Below are 15,636 nucleotides of genomic sequence, written 5' to 3'. Positions count from 1 at the left end.
CTCAGTGGACTAAGCACCTGGGTTGCCGGCCCAGTGGGAGGCGCTCGAGAGGCAACGACACATTGATGTTTCTCTTCCCTTCTTTCTCCTTCCCTTCCCCTCTCTCTAAAAATAAATAAAATATTAAAAAAAGATAAAGTATCTCTAGTAAAAATTAAAGACACTTCTATTAAATATTTGGGAGAATATTTAGGAAGCTGCTACCTACTAACTTGTGATCTTGATCAAGATGCTAAATTTTCTGTGCCTCAGTTCCTTCATCTACAAAACAAAGAAGCCAGTGGTTCCTATTTTATAGTATCATTCTTTGTCAGCAGTTCTGTGTTAATAGTAAATATTTATTTAAGCATGTAAATATGTACATTAAATAACCCAGGTAAAGACCTCAGAACAATGACTGGCATAATACTAATAAAAAAATGTTGGTCCTATGTCCTGGACCATATTTTCACTTTTATATTCCTCAGTGTCCTTAAACAGAATACCAACAAATCAGTAACAAATGGTTACAAAATGAGTTAAGAGAAAAAAAACCCTTTAGAAAAAATGTATCTCTTTCAAATTAATTACATGCCTAGTTTACACTTAAATGGCCCATATTACCTGTAATTGAATTTCTTGATTACTTAGCTACATTTTTAAAACCTAAAAGTGTATAGGTTTTTAAAAAATTACTGAAAAACTTGGAACATTCTTGGAACACTCCTTTAAGGATGATTCTATTGATGATATTTTCTTGGAGACCCACCTAAGTGGCTCTGTTATTTGTGTAATAAATACAGAGGCAAAATAGAGACACAGCTCTAAGAAGCTAAAACTCTGTATAATAATGAAAAAACTGGTCTCTAGCACCACCTTATGAATTGGTGCAATTTCCTAAACAGAAAGAACTAATGGACAGCAGGTTGACTTATTAACAAAAAGCATTAATAGAAAAGCCAATTAACATCATCAATTGATAAGAAAAAAATATATATATAATATGAATAAAAGAAGATGAACAAACTTACAGAAGGACTGACCTTCCCAAGGAAGGATGTTAATATTTGAAGAGTTTCTACTTCTATTAAATAAGAAAGGAGAAGGGGGGGAGGAAGGCAGGGAGACAGCACTCTTAGAGTTCTCACTTTATTGTGGACTAGTTTTTTGCAAAAGAGATCTTGTTACAGGCAGCATTGACTATCTGTAGAGTCTTTTTTTAACTTGTTCTAGGCCTTGCTGCTTTTTCCACAAAAGCCGGTGCCTGTTCCACGGGTAGGTTCGTGCAGGCACACTCATGTGTATGCACGAGATCAGAGCACAGGAAGTAGGAAGTTGGGTTAGACATTCTCTAGGATTTTTAAAAACTGCCTATGTTCTGCCCTAATTTTTAGTTTCTTTTGTCTCTGTATCATCTATTTTTACCAGACTTACTCAGTTATAACTCATAATTGGACTTAGCTAGTTTTGAAAATACTTTCTTTTCTCCGTCTGTTAGATTTATTACAGTAGCATTACCTCAACATGGATCTTGACATAGGGGTATGTAAATCTCACTAACTGAAGCCATAAGATACAAAGAATTACCCTTTGAGTTTTGGTAATATTACGTGAAGACTTTTTCCTGTATGATTGTTACTTCCTAGTTTTAGTAAAATAAACTCCTATCTACATCCCTTGCCATGCGTACTAGAAATGCTGCCCTTTTTCAAGCATCACCATCCCATTTACACTAACACTGATAATCTGTGAATCTCAAACATAAGTAGGGCTGCCACCCAACAGATGTTTCCCCAACCCCCCAACCAGGTTGCTTTGTTCCATTGCAAAGTGGTTTCACAGCAGAGCTCATTTCACTTTTTTCAGGATTTTGTTTCAGCACAACTTTATATATTTTCCATTATCCTTTTACACTGTAACTGAAAACAACACATCTACAATATAGTTTAAAGCTAAACAAATATAAAAGCACAATTAATGATAGAACTGGCTGTTGTTTTCAAGGTCTGATTAGCTAGAAAATTCAAATAGGTTTACCTTGACATGTAACAGATACACATAGTGCTGTGTGAGAAAATGCTTCTTTTACCTACTTGGCAATGTAAGGCTTTACTAGAAAAGTCAGCATTTCAAACATCTAGTCCTCAACATGTTTCATGATGATTATATCATGATAACAGAACTAAACAATTTTGCAGAATAAAAAGGTATGTAATAAGGTTTTGGCATTCACAAGAGACCACTTACAAAACTCAAAAGAAAAATTGTAGGATTTGCTCGCAAAAATAAGTCCTCTCTGTCTGTATGACAAGCTTTCTATTCAGGCAGTAAGTAATGGAAATTGGCCAAAATGGGAATAACTTTTTTTTTAACAATTGGACAAACAGAAGTGGGTCTAACTTCCTGCTCCCTAACAGATCACTTCTCCTTAGTCTGACATGGAAGTTACAACTTTGTGGTCATTTACTATACGTATCCAAATATTTCTTCTCTAGATAAATGAACTCTAATATAGATGTCAGCTCTATTTAACATACAGATGACCAAAAACTTCATAAAAACCAATGCAAATATGAAACCACACTTAAAATGCTTGACTTGCATAGCATAAAAAGATAAGATTATTATAGGTGACCATACTCTAAACCTCTATGGCAGCAAAAAGCAAAATAAAATAATATGGACTTTATATTTTTATCTATAAAATAGTTAACAGTTTTAAAATATTATAGACAGAAAAGAGACTGTTAGCTTCACAGTTGTAAGCAAAAAGACTTTCAACAAACAAACTGGTATTCACCTGATAGGCCCCACCTACCCTTCTCAATATGTCACGGGAAGCACTTCTATTTGTATAACATGAAACTGTATCCTGTCAGAAAACATTACTTTAGAGGCTGTATCTCCATGAAAAACAAATTCATTAGCTGGTAGCAAGTGAGCCACGTTTTGGTTCTTCATCTTTTTAATAGAGGTAACACAATGAGGATGGTACAGATAACTCTGTTTCAGACTATTAGCTAAATGCTTCTTCAACAATGAACAAATAATATTTTGTTCAATTTTAAGTAACAAAGAAGCAAGTTTTTCAAATAACACAACCAGCATTTCAAAATGGAATTTTTTTTAGGACATTTGTTCTGAAGAAAGAATGAAAAATGGGCTTACTCTTAGGGGAAATCATTTAAAAATGTTTTTCGGTCCCTCCCAGTTGTTTTTGTCTGCATTTCAGATTTGGAGAAGAATGTGTCATAATAATGCCCCTCATTTCAACTTTAGCAAATTATCCCTAAAAGCAGTATTAGAACTATGGTAAGCTATGATATTGTTGGAAGACATTAACAATGTAGAAGTTTCATATATAACACCTTATCCCATTATACCATTTTAGAAAACCATCAGTAAAAAAGTTAATTCATATATTCTTTAGAGGAAAAATTCTTTACACTTCATACTGAAAAATGACCCATTTTAAAAATGCTTTTCAAATGCTATTAATTCTATAACTTTTGTGATCGACCAGGTGAAAAAGAAAATATTTGCCTGCATCCAACCTCATTCCTTTACCTTTTTCCAGTATTACAGGACACTTCTAATTCTTGCCTAATAGAATGAAGAAGGCTTTCATAAACACAAAGTACTAGAATAGTGCTTAGTTTGTCCAAGGTGAGAGAAGAACTATAGTTTTATTGCAAAGATCCACATGTTTGCTTAGGGTAGCACAGAGAAAACTGCCAAGAAAGGCAAAAAGAAAGGAAGAGAGGGAGGAAAGTGAGTAAGGATGAAAAAAAAATACTGTGGTTCTCTGGAGCTAAGAAGGTACCCAGGTAGCATGCCCCCTAATATGAGGACTTAGCTTCACCTATGCTACCCATGATTCCATGCAAACACAGGGTAGTCAGGGTCCTAGTTTTATAAAATACATGAGTTTTATTAAAATGAATATGCATTTATTAGGCAAAATGATAGCTGCATACATAATAAAATATTCCATCATATTAAAAGGCTATCTTATCAACAGTTATATATAGTACACTTCATTATTTTACTGTACCTGAACAGTAAATGTTTTTGGAACTGCTACAGCAAAGCTGGTTTTAATAAACTCTAAGACTGTGTCATGTTGGAATACTATTCATAAAATACATTCAATTCGATCAGCAATGCACACTCAGATAGAAATCTATGCCCAGAAAAGTTCATGGTTAAGAAAATAATGCACAAATTTATTATCAGGGTACAGAGGCAGAAGATTCTTCAATAACAAGCTATAAAGGTTAAGAGTAAGTTCCAAGTTAACTGCTAATATAGAGCCAGCTTTGGTATTTTAAAAGACTAGTAGAATAAAGGAAAAAATGGTGCTAGAGAATTTAATGATGTAAATCATCTCAGGGAAAACAGATTTTTGTCTAACTGGTTCAGTGAGCACCAAAGGATACAGGCATAGTGAGTATTTTATACTTTCCGTATTCTAAGATAGGAATTTAAAAACAACCCAGGAAAGGAATGCAAAAATGTAGCTATGAAAAGGGCAAACTAATTTTTTCAATAGATAGGAAATAATCAGGATCATTGTTTTAAACAATGACACAACTATGACTGTGGGTGATATAAATGTGGATTTTGAAATGTTGGTCATCTCAAGGTACTTCTTAAAACATAAATATTTAGATATTCTTAAAAGAATAGTCATGAATTATACTTTTCACCTAATAGTTTTGATAAAAACAAACAGATTCTTGGTACCATCAGCAACAGAACTATCTTAATAATAAATATTATATGATCCTCTCAAGGACTGAAACAAAAGTTTATCTTCAAATGGATCAAGAATTTAAAGTACCTTTTTTAATATTAACTTGAAAGAAAAATCAAATATTCAACACTTCCCTAATCAAATGCAAATTTTCTGTCATTTCTGCAAACTAAACCAACATCTTGAACACTTTTATTAATATTGATACATTTAAAAAACCAGAGCTATTATAAACTAGATGATTGCTGCTTATAGCTTTCATTTTCAACTGCTTTTTTTGCAGTAACTGCTGATTGTAATGTCTTAATTTTCACAAATATTTAGATTCAAATGGAGCAGAAAATTCATTAGCAGTAGTTAATCTCTATTTTAATGTCTGTTTTAAACTCAAGGATGTTTTGGTGAGCTGTGAACTCATTTGAAAAAAGAGACGATAATCCCTTAATAAAACATAAACTAATTTGAGCTATAAAGTTAATCACACTAAATTATCAAAAAAAATGTGCTCTCAACAACTTTAAGGCCCACCAAAATGCATGACAAACTAGCTGTGAAATTTAACTGTCTCCCGAAGGCCAACCCAGTCCCTTATTGATTGTGAATACAACGTTTACAATACATGCCTAACATTTCTTTACAAATGTAATATGCTTCTCCGTATTTGGCTAAGATGTCGGACAATGCAGCCAAGAGGGTTGTACAGGTCATGGATACAGGCTCTCTCACTTGCAAAATTTTAAATAATCTTATTACAGTTTGAAAACTTTTAAGACAGGTTGTATATTTTTAAAAAATATTTTGAAATATTTCACACCAAACAAGGAAATGAAATATGTTAAACCAATTATACTAATTTTCTTTGAGAATACAACCAGATGTTCAAGAATTACTGCTCTAAGAGGAAACCACAACTCTTCAGGTACTAAAATACAGTTGAAAGGTATCAAATTATAGAAATCATTAACATTTTAAAGAAAGTAATATTTTCCTTCAGAGAATCCATTGTACTCACTTAATAGTTTATTTATTCTATGAAACTACATTGGCAACTACGTAACTGTCAGTGTCTGCTTTAGCCTCAGATTTTTACCACCTGATTATTCAAAAGAAGTAACGCTGTCAAAACGATACAAAGTAAATATGTGAGGGATAACAGCATATAATATCAGTAACTTTACAAAGATAAATCTTTTTGGTTTTTGGTCAAATTGGAGTGGTGGTGTATAAAGGGCAGCAATTCAACCTGTCAGTCTTTATGACTAGAAATATCTATATACAACATAAACCAGCAAGAACATCACTCTCCTTCCAAGAAATGCCTAACAACCGTGATGCTTGGCAGCTGGCAGGGTGGAGGAGGGCAATGTAAATTTACATCATTCACTTCCCGCTTAGTGCCAGGCATGGTTCTGGGCCCCAGAACTGCGGGCATGAACAAGCCAGAAAAGGTCCCCAAGCTCATGAAGCTTGCCTTCGACTGGGGAAGGACACTAAATAAACAAGACATTTCAAGAGCTATGAGAACAGTTCAACAGAATCATGTGAGGAAGGAAGACTCTGGGGCTGAAGAGCTACTGCAGATGGGGCATTCAGGAGGGCCTTTCTGAGGAGGTGCTATTTCAAAACTGAGTTTACTGAAGAATCCACATACTCTTTCCAGCTGAGCACATTTCCTTTCAAACTTTCTAGCAGAGTTAATTTTCCCCATCCAATTGGCAGATCAGTCATTCTTAAGTGAGATGGACAGGAATGGTCTTGGGATGCCACCAGAGGGATACAACCAAATGCTAACCAGAGGTTACAAAGAAAGGGAGAAAAAAAAGAGGGAGGTAATATGAAAGCACCAGTCAATTCAAAGGCAACTACACCTGACTAGAAAAATAGGAAGGATTGCGTCAGAGAAACTGGGGTACTTCATCATTATCCAGAGAGATGAAATAAGGACAACTTTCTTTCTGACTGGATTATGTCCAGGGAGATTTCAGAAAGAATGATGGCCATCCACCATAAAGCTAATATCAAAAGAAGGAAGGGAAAATCAGCAGGGGATCCGATGGTTGTATCCTTACATGCTAGCACTGTTAGTCTCACTATCGATGACCAATTAACAGAGGAAAACCAAGTACTCTGAATATCCCAGTATAAGGTTGCTTTCACTTTCACAATGAGAGCGACGAACCAAATACACCATACATGTGGGGGACAGCACTGTCCTGCAGCATAACTAAGTTTATGCAATTCAGTTTCACTGGTTTTAAAACTATCTCTCATCACAAATCTGAGTAATCTGTATCACTGTGAGTGACAATTTTTAAAACTCAAATGTACATGATTAAGAAACTGTGTCAAAACAAAATATGAAATTGTAAAAATCAACCATAATGAGAAAAATGGGCTTTCATATTTAAAACAATTTAGGAAGAACTATAGGACTCATCATGCCATGTGGGAGAGACATCTAATTATAACAAAGCCTTTAATTATTGTTAAGTTATATGTACACAGAAAATAAAGAAAAAATTTGAAGGAAAATATTCAATAGAAGTCTTATTTTTTCCCAGGCGTAGAAAAATATACATGGTTTTTCTCTCTTCACAAAATTGGGCAAGAAAAACACCTGTAGGTTAGCAGAGTGAGTTTTTCATATAATATTATATGGGTGCATACAAATAAGGTGTTGTTGACTATTCTTTTAATGATTCTAATAAATCTACACATTCACAATTTATTCATCTATGCTCCTGTTGTCATTAACACGGTTTCAAACATTTTCCTATCAGATGAACGACATGGAGGGAAATGCTCTCATGCACTTCCGTGTGCAACACCGAAGTGATGATTGCTAGAATTCCTGAGCAGGGGAGTCTTACCCCACATTCCTGAACTGAGTTCCAGGAAAAAGAAATCAATATCTGTGTTCGCCTGGCATCATCTCAATGCTAAATATTGTGTAATTAATTTTTGAGCAACGCCACTCTTATGGGTAACAAATGATACTGATAACTCATTTTTGAAATTTGTATTTTTAGCCTTAATAAATGGCATATGGTTTCATGTTTACTGGCCACTAATATTCTAAAAATAATCTGATTCTGACCTTTTAAACAAAGGAGCTAGTAATTTCCTTGTTGATATTTAAGAATGTTTAATACAGTACACATATTAACCTGCTGTCCTGTGTTCCAACTTCCCCAACTGTCAATCCGTCAGTTGTGCTTGTTTTTTGTCACTCAAAAATTTTCATTAATGCAAATATATTAATCTGTGAAAATATGACTGATCCTATTGCTTTTATTTTTTGCTCAAAAATTTCTTACTATCTCAGTATCAGTTATTTCCTACATTTTTCTTTTAGGTTTTGTGGTTGAGCTTTCTTTACGTTTTCTTTCTTTTTTTTTAGTTCATTTAGAATTTATCAGGGGAATGGAAAGCAAAGGACAGATATGAGAGGCATTTAAAACCCAACTGCTAGAAAGGCTGGACGTAGAAGGGAGAGGATGAGGCTGAGAGAGGGAGAAATTAAGGAGGCTGCCAGGGAGGGGTTCAAATTGAGAAAACAGTCTTCCATGTTGAGCAAATAGCATTAAGAGACTGAACCCATTTCTAATTACTTTATTATTCTCCTTACCTTAAAAGTCATTTTGTTGAAGAGTTGTCAAGGAACATGTATAAAGGACACATGGACAAAGCCAAAGGGGACAGGATCAAGGGTGGGAGGTGGGGATGGCTGGGGTTGGGGAAACTGGCAGGGGGTGGGGGGAATGAAGACAACTGTACCTGATTAACAATAAAAAAAACAGGTCATGTTTGTTGAAACAGTAGTTTCTATACTCCTCATTTCAAATCACCATTCACTCACCAGCCCAAACACAGCATGGGTCCCAACCCAGCTACTCCTCTGCTTTCATAGAAGTCACCAATGTCTTCCTGTTCAAGGTACAACTGTCACTCTTACCTGACAAAGTCTGAAAGAATTTAATATTGTTGCCCACAGACTCTACCATAAAACTCCCCCTGAATGTCTTCTGGGACGGCTCTCTCTTCTTCCTTTCCTTCTCTCTAGCCACTCCATCTCACTCTTCTGTCTTCCTTTTAAATGTTGGTACAACTAGAGACATTTTCAGAAACTTCCCTTGGAAAGACTATCCCTTTCCTGTGTGGTCATACCCATCCCCAAGGCTTCAGCCATCACCTCATGATGATTCCTTAATCTTTTCCTACACCTTAGGTTCCCTCCTGAGCTTCAGAGACCCATTTTCATCTCCATTTCAAATCCTACAAGTCTAAAATGAATTCATAATCTTCCCTTAAAGATGTGCTTAAATCTGTTTCCCAATGATATTCCCCAGCTCAGTGAAGTAACCACACCTCCATTCAAAAACCACCCAACCTAGAAACCAAGCTAAGCCTTATTCTGCATTCCTGCCTGCCTGTCACCCACTTCAGTCCCTATCCTATTGCTCCCTAATCAGTCATAAGTCTTTCAGAGTCTCCCTCCTACTCTAAAATCCATCTTTCCCTCCAATCCCACTCCCATGTCCTCTGTTTAGAAGACCCTTGAATCTCTCACCTAAATGACTCAGTTTTTTAATTAATCTCTAGGACTTCCTGCCTCACCCCTCCCAATGCACCCTCAACATAGTGCCAGAGTTTTTCTAAATTCTAAATCTTTAATGTTGTTCTCCTGCTTAAAATCCTTTAATTACACCATTTTGCCTTAAATGATGTATATTGTTTTTTTAGTTTCTACTTCTTCCTATTTGCCAGGAACTTTATAAAGTGTATTTTAAATACATTATATGGAAGAACTAGATTTATTTCTATGTGAGCGGACTCTACTCTATCATGTCTACTTCCTCTATGCAAAAACAATTCCTCAGTATTACATATAAGATTCTTTAAGATTTAATTCCTGCCTGCTTGTTGAACCTTACCTTGTGCAACATGCTTCACATGTTACTGTTCAATTGTACCAAATTCTCCTTAACTCCTAGAATATCAAATATTTCTCTTGCCTTCTTATTTATATTATGTCTCCTGTCTGGAATCCCCACCCACCTTCACTCATAGGATCACACTTATTACTCCAAGAGTTAATTTGGCTGTCATATCTGGGTTAGATGACTAAGTATTTTATAGTTCCATAGTCTTCTGGATATTTCTCTATCCTCGCATAGGACCATTATCTGTTTAGCAACTATTTCTTCAACTAAACTGTTGAGTGTGTCTAAAACAAGGACTCTCTTTCTTGAATGAAATGTCCAAGTTAAGGCTGTACACAGAACACTCAGTAAAGGTTGGTTGAAAGAACTGTGTGCTCAGCACACTGGAGTCATTAAAAAATGTGAGAAATAACACTAGAAACATTGGTTTGGAGAGATGAGGATCCTGAATGGTGACATAAAGATCTATTTCTATAGCCGAAGAAGATCTATTGAAAGTTTTCAAACAGAGAATGAACAAAATTTGATGTGTGTTTTAAGAAAATAATGAACAGTAATGTGATAAAATGTGATAGGCTAAAGAAGATGTTTAAAATGTCCAGGAAAAGTTGAGGAGAAATAGAGCTCATTGTGATATAAGCTGATTTCTAGAAACTAGCAGATAGTCAGCCATGTGCTGAGTTTACCTTTTCTTGCTTTCATGTTAAAATCCTTCCATATAAACTATTTTATCATACAAATTTCCTATCACTACCAAACTGAGTGTGAAGTTAGCATTTTGAGTCTAACACTCAAGAACAAATTTTCAAAATTTTCATTTAAAAGTTTCAAGAATAGCCATGCAAATGGTTTGAGTTCACCCAAGGAAAAGAAAAATTAGGAGAATTAGAGGGCTGACGGAAGAAACTTGGCCACACTTACACTAATGAGCAAAAGAGAAAGAGCCATCATCAGAGACATGGTGTGGTCAGGGCAAGGCGGAGGCCAAAAGAGTGTAACATGGGTTGAACTACTGTGATGTTAGTGTCCCCATCCACACTGTATCCCTGAACAATTCAGTCTTTGGTTCAGATGGATCTATGGCTACAAAATCTATTTGTGTAATCAACATTCAAGAGGCTTTAAGGCAAAATGCTATTTTAAAGGCCATCCTATATCTGAACACTCTGTGTTAAACTGCTTTTCTGATGCTTTGGCTCCATCTAAATAAATTTTAGTATAGAAGTGCACTTCTCCTGATTATGATATGTGTTGCCATCAGCAAACACTTTGCATTACTAATTAAAAAAAATTAAGATTACAAAATTGCAGTGAACTATTCATCAAATTACTACTCTGATAGTTTTCTCTGATGACTCTTACTTTATCAACATAGTAATTTTGATTAAATATATTTCCACAATGATAATAACTTAGGACCTTAGGACCTTCCCTCTTCTTCAGATTAATTCTTTTAAGATTGCTTATAAATTTGCTAGTAATGTTAATTCATTAGATAGAATCTTTCTGTAGAATACTTTCTAACATGAAACTATAAGAAAACCAAAATCCCTTTACTTTAAACTATGAAAAATTTTAATACAATGATTTGTATAAACCCCATAAAAATCTTCAAAGACTATTAGAATATGATTACCTTATATGTCGGTATGTACAATTTCTGCATTCTTATTCTAGGAAAAAAGACCGCACAGAAAGGATGGAACAATGGTATGGAAACTTACCATCCTCTCCAACTGGACTCTTTATTACAGACTTATTGCTTCCATGTGTTAAAAAAATTCAAACCTTTGAGCCAATCCAATCCCTAAAATTTTTGGCACACTTATTAAGCACTGAATCCAGAAAAAACATTTTTTTATTATCACAGCCTATCAGATTAAAGGTTTATTTATTATGAGAATGTGTTAGAAATTAATTTTTAAAAAAGGTTGGTTTCTACCAGGCTTAAAAAAAAGTATGTTATTTAAAGCTTAAAGTTGTTAAAATACCACAAATTACTTGGTCTCAATATTTAAATAAATAATGCCTATTTTGAATATTGTACTCTAGAACATATAAATTCATTTGGAAGAATATTAAAATAGATGAGGTTAACACCTTTTTCTTAAACAATAAGGATTTTTTTTTACAGCTGTGGTCACATAGAGCTGAGGAATACATCACATAAAATTAATTCATATAATTTTCTGAAACAATGAAATCTTTGCTCAAACTATGCAATGAGGTCAATGAATTACCTAAACTCCTCTCTTTGCACTTTTCCACAAATCAGGCTGCAATATGGGATGCATAACTCCCTCAAAGAAGCACATCTCCAAGTTCTGGTGTGTGTGTGTGTCAAATGAAAGAAGGAAAAAGTTCCCTCACCCCAAAATGAGAACAGATGGGAATGTAAAATTAGATGGGAAAAGACAGTGAAGCTTTGGATGACCGACCAAGAAATCTTCCCCTGAGGGGAGCCAAATATACCAGACCTCAGCTTGTGCTTCCCAGTTAACTTTCAGATTAAATCCAACAGAAATGCAAAGCAGTTCTTCAATTCAATGTATTGGTTTTGATTTTTTGTAAGCATATATTTTATCAAGAAACTACGAACAAATATAAGTAAAAAATTTCTATATTCAACATAAAGTAATCTCTTAATCATTCTTAAGAATTTAACATTACTTCAAACTTAGACTGTTAACAATAAAAATTTTTTAAATAATAAAATAAATGACTATGAAAAAGAGGCAACAGACATGAACGAACTTAAGATGCAGACACTGAACTCCTTGTATAATAGAAGTGCCACCTGCAGTAAGTGGGAAACTATGTAAATAAAATAAAAATGTATCTTCTGTTCATTCTTTCCATATTTTATCTCTATAACTAAAAATAATCTTAATAGTAATACCAGCAAAATTTTCCTACACCTAGCAAAAAAGTTTCTTTATTTGATATCCAATTTTATAGAGCATGACATAATTTTTCTACCTAAAAATACCAACTATAACTTTAAACCAATATTCTTTATAGTGCTGTATTCTTTACAATTTTTCATTTTTAATATGGATATGCAGAATTTGAGAAAAACAGAAAATCATGCTCTCAGATATGAATGTATTTAAAAACAGTAGTTTTATTCCTAATAATCAGTATATTGATTAAAATATAATAAAATAATATTTTTCAATATTTTAAATATTTTACTTGATAATAAAATAACAATCATTAAAATAATTTTTAAGAGCAACTTTGTAAGATTAGCCTTGAGCTTTTAAAGTTACTAAATATCTTCCACAAAATAGTATTTGTGGAGATCTGGTGTGTACTCACTTTCACATAAAATTTAAATTCACTGACACAATAAGAATAATAATTCGTTCTTTTAATCAATAGTGCTCAAGTTTATACATTATTTTATCCATAATCTCAAACTTCTTTGCCAAGACAACAATCAAAAGTTCTCTGTGCACCTATTCTCTGCCATCCCAAGGAAAACATCTTAACCCTGTTTTATTGTTTTTAACCTTACTAACTATACACAACAAAAAGAAATATAGAAATATGGCTTATTCTAAACAGTGAAAGCAGCTGCACCTCCCACTTAAGTGATCTCAGTTTAAACAACCCAAGACACTGGTAATTTGATATAAGCTTCAATTTTAATTGGGAATGAGACCTTCCATGAAGAAATTGCTCATTATAGTACCTTGCATTTAGTTGAATGTGTGCAAGAAACAATTACTGAAAAGTAGATTTGTTATTCAAAATACTCTAAATTATATGCAATAATTATTTCCAAAAAAAAGAAGAAAATCTCTCAAGGTATCTAACTTTCTTTTATTTTCTCTCTTATCAATACATAAAAGCCAGCAGGCAAACTTTTGGGGATACTACATTGATTATATTAAAATTCATTTTTCACACTTTCATTTGTGCAAATAAAATTTGAGTTTAGCAAAACTGCGAACATTTTCAAATTCACTCACATTAATAAGTCAAATTCTAATTCCCCAAATACCAAATGTAGATCCCCCTACAAATTTTACATTATTGCTTTAATTAGTTTTCTGGTTAATTAGTTGAATAATTTTAACATGGAAAACAGAGAACATTTTTTAATGAATCTAAAACTGCTACCTTCCCCTTGAAGGCTGGGAGGGCATGGAGGCTTTGAACAGAAACTGCACATGCACATATACAGTATTTACTCAGTATTCTTGTCCCATCCCCAGAGCTTCCACTGTCCTTTTTAAACTGGGTAAGTCACAAGCACTCTGAACAATAAATGCTTAACTAAAAAAAGGAATATGGTTGGCTTAGGTGGTCAGGATTTCTCAGATGGCAGACGTCTGAGGATCTCTGAGCATATTCTTAGGAGTGTGAGAGTATTACACAGTGTCTTGTTTTGTTTTGGTGTCTTCATGTTATGATATAAATACAACTATATTCTGGATAATCTCCTTCACAACTTTTAGCACCTACTAGTATCACATAACTTCAGGTTCTGACTTGAATCAAGTGTTTAGGATCTTGTTGACGTTAGCTTTTTATGCTGACCGTGTTTAACATGCAATATGTTGTTCCTCAAACTGGAATTCATACATGTATTCTTGGGGCCCAGGAAATATTTTTTTGTTAACACAAATCCACATATTATTCAGGACCAAGAGACACTAGATTTGACAATCTTTCTAATTCCTTTCCAGTTCAAAAATATGTTACATTCTATTGCAGCTCACTAACATTTTATGAAAATCAAATTTAAAAGGCACACTTAGAAAAAGCTAACTTCACAAAAGGAATTATATATGTTCTACCTGTTTTTCCTTTATATTTAAATGCAAATATATCTTTGAGATAAGAATAAGGTGGCATTCAACAGAAAAAAACAAAACAAGGCTGTCAAATGAAGATTCTTTCTGTTAGCCAGACACTGTCACTTCAAAGGGCTTAGTGGACCACATATTAACCAAGAGTCATAACACCCCAGTTTCTTTTTCCAGTTTTCCCTCTAACTTGAAATAGCATCTTGTTATTGAAATAATTTATTTCTGCAACATACATTTTTATACAGAGTTAGTACATTATACTGCTCAATGAATAAAATGCACAATAAATACTGGGTAGTCATGTTATATAATAAACAGTATGTTTCAAATTTTAATTTATATAATAAATAGGAAAACAACAGATCTATAAATAACATGTGAAAATAATAATACGTTTTATTTCTGAATCTACTTCTGGATTATTTTGACCTAGCTTTAAAAACATGTTTAAATTTGCTTCATGTAATTTAAAATTATTTAGTGGTTTCAATTAGAACTTACAGGTACGTTATTGGTAGAAATCACTGTTTACTAATTAAAAGTTTAAAAATAAAAACCACTTCTAATATATCAGAATCTGGTTTTTAAACCATATGCACTCTTAAAAGAATTCTCAATTTATATGGGTTTTAATAATACCCATAAAGAAAAGCAAAGTGCCTACAAACTGCAAAGCTTTTTAGGTTTAAAATGCATATACTTCACATTTAAAATAGTTATGTAAGTTTTTTAAGAGTTAGGGATAATGAAAATCATTTACCAGTAAATCATCCTATTCAAATGTGTGATACAAATGTGAATAAAAGTTTTAAGTAAAAATTCTCTATAAGGAGGTGTATTAAAATTTTTCCTGATATGCAGCATCTTAACTAAACACTTTTAAAACAGAAATAAGTTTTTAAACTATTTCTAAAGTGTTGCAAAGAGCATAACAAAACATTACTAATTAAACTAATAAACTGAATTATTGATTTTGAAATTATTTATTGAATTCACATTATTAAATTTTGACAGATTCATTTTTTTGTTAGGTGAGGGCAGGAGAATCTAAGATCAGTTTTATAATACATTTCATAATAAGTTTAAGTTTTATCAAGAAATATTACATTGAAATTTAAAAGGGTTTTCCTGTTAGTAA

General features: G+C 33.3%; 1 protein-coding gene across 2 annotated transcripts in view; it reads right to left on the bottom strand.

Annotated features, from left to right (window-relative positions):
• Positions 1-15,636, bottom strand: part of BCKDHB (branched chain keto acid dehydrogenase E1 subunit beta) — a 188,895-nt gene that overhangs the window by 35,222 nt on the left and 138,037 nt on the right. The gene's annotated exons all lie outside the window — the stretch shown is intronic.

This window comes from Phyllostomus hastatus, unplaced genomic scaffold, assembly GCF_019186645.2.
Source record: "Phyllostomus hastatus isolate PE091 unplaced genomic scaffold, TTU_PhHast_1.1 phas_contig_40, whole genome shotgun sequence".
In the NCBI taxonomy this organism is placed as follows: domain Eukaryota; kingdom Metazoa; phylum Chordata; class Mammalia; order Chiroptera; family Phyllostomidae; genus Phyllostomus; species Phyllostomus hastatus.
Note: the sequence above shows the minus strand (reverse complement) of the source record. Positions and strands in the feature narration are given on the sequence as shown.